At 45.7% G+C, this 1690-nt stretch overlaps 1 pseudogene; it reads right to left on the reverse strand.

The window, feature by feature from the left end:
- Window positions 1-663: 663 nt before the first annotated feature.
- Window positions 664-1057, reverse strand: LOC129651308 (40S ribosomal protein S15a-like; annotated as a pseudogene).
- Between the last annotated feature and the right edge of the window lie 633 nt (window positions 1058-1690).

A 1690-nucleotide genomic window follows, 5' to 3' on the forward strand; every position in this document is an offset into this window, starting at 1 on the left:
AGAAGTGTTTGAGCATCCCTGGGCCCCTGGCTGCAGCTTCAGTCACTGCTCTTTTGAGAGGCTCCTCATTCCCTCCAGAACCACTCCTCCCCTGTCACACACCCACACCTGCTGGCTCTGCATCCTCTTCTTGCTCTTTGCAGTCACTGTTCGGGGAATATCTGTGTGCTCTCGGATCCATCTCTTCACTTCAAAATTCTATCACCCTAGGTTCTTTCCCCTACCCCCTGGAACTCTGAATGCTTAGTACGCATGCAGGTTTCCTTTAGAATCTGGAGTGCACTAGATGGGGGAACCTCACAGATGGTACTCAAGCCTAGAGATTTGATTGGTTTGGGGCAGGGGCAAGGCTGGGACCTTTTCTTGCTGGCTTTTACATTCTCCGCTTGCCTTTTTTTTTTTTCTCCACCTCTGAGGCATTTTATTTGTATGTATTACATCCCTAGGCTTCCCTGGTGGCTCAGATGGTAAAGCGTCTCCCTACAATGCAGGAGACCGGAGTTCCATTCCCTGGGTCGGGAAGATCCTCTGGAGAAGGAAATGGCAACCCACTCTAGTACTCTTGCCTGCAAAATCCCATGGACGGAAGAACGTGGTAGGCTATAGTCCATGGGGTCGCAAAGAGTCAGACACGACTGAGTGACTTCACTTTGACTTACATCCCTAGAAAAAGAATCCAAGGATTTTTCCCTCCTGTGCATTTTTGTCTTGCTTCTTCATGGTCCACGATGCCAGCTGAGGTTGTCAATAAAATGAAACCAAACTGACGGGATGGGAGCAGGTTATTCTGCCATTTTTCTAGATCTATGAGTTGCACGTCAAATCTGGGGCTGATCACTCCATGCTTATTTAGCCTGCCTGTGAGGTTCACAACAATTTTCCCAGCCCTGTGATCATCAGTGATTTCGAATTCGCCAATGTAACCATGCTTCATCATCACAGTTAGAAACCTGACGATGACTTTGGAACATGGCCTAAAAGGACCTGGCGTTTGTCTCTCTTTTCGGCATTGTTGATATTCGAGAGCATCAGCTAGGACATTCATGTGCACCATTCTGGCCGCATGGAAAGATGGCAGAAACAGCTGTCCTCACTTTTTATTTGAACATTTTCAAACTCACAGAATGCAGACTTACCCTTTCCTTAGAGCGAACCTATTGTTACTTTTAAAATTTAGTGTATTTATCTGGTTGCATTTATCTTTCTTGCTATGCACAGGCTTTGTCTAGTTGTGGCAAAGGGGGCGTCTGCTCTTCACTGCAGTGCATGGGCTTCTTGTGGCGGCTTCTGTTGTTGTGGAACACGGGTTCTAGGGCGTGTGGACTTTAGTGGCTAAGCATGGGCTTTAGTTGCTCTGAGGCGTGTGGAATTTTCCTGGACCAGGGATTGAACTCGTGTCCCCTGCATTGGCAGGCAGATTCTTACCCATTGAACCACCATTGGATTCTTATCCAATATCAGACCACTGGACCAGTATTGTTACATCTTTGCTGTATTTGCTTTACCTGTGAGTATACGTTTTTTTTTTTTCCTTTGGCTGAACCATTTGAAGTTCCTGTGTAAGATTCTATCTCCCTAAGATACTTCAGCACAAAATATCTAGAAATAAGATCACTTTTTCTGCATAGCCAAAATCACATTTTCACACCTAAGCAAAGTAGCAGTAATTGCTTAAGTACCATCTAGCATC

This window comes from Bubalus kerabau, chromosome 4 (genome assembly GCF_029407905.1).
Source record: "Bubalus kerabau isolate K-KA32 ecotype Philippines breed swamp buffalo chromosome 4, PCC_UOA_SB_1v2, whole genome shotgun sequence".
Taxonomy (NCBI): Eukaryota; Metazoa; Chordata; class Mammalia; order Artiodactyla; family Bovidae; genus Bubalus; species Bubalus kerabau.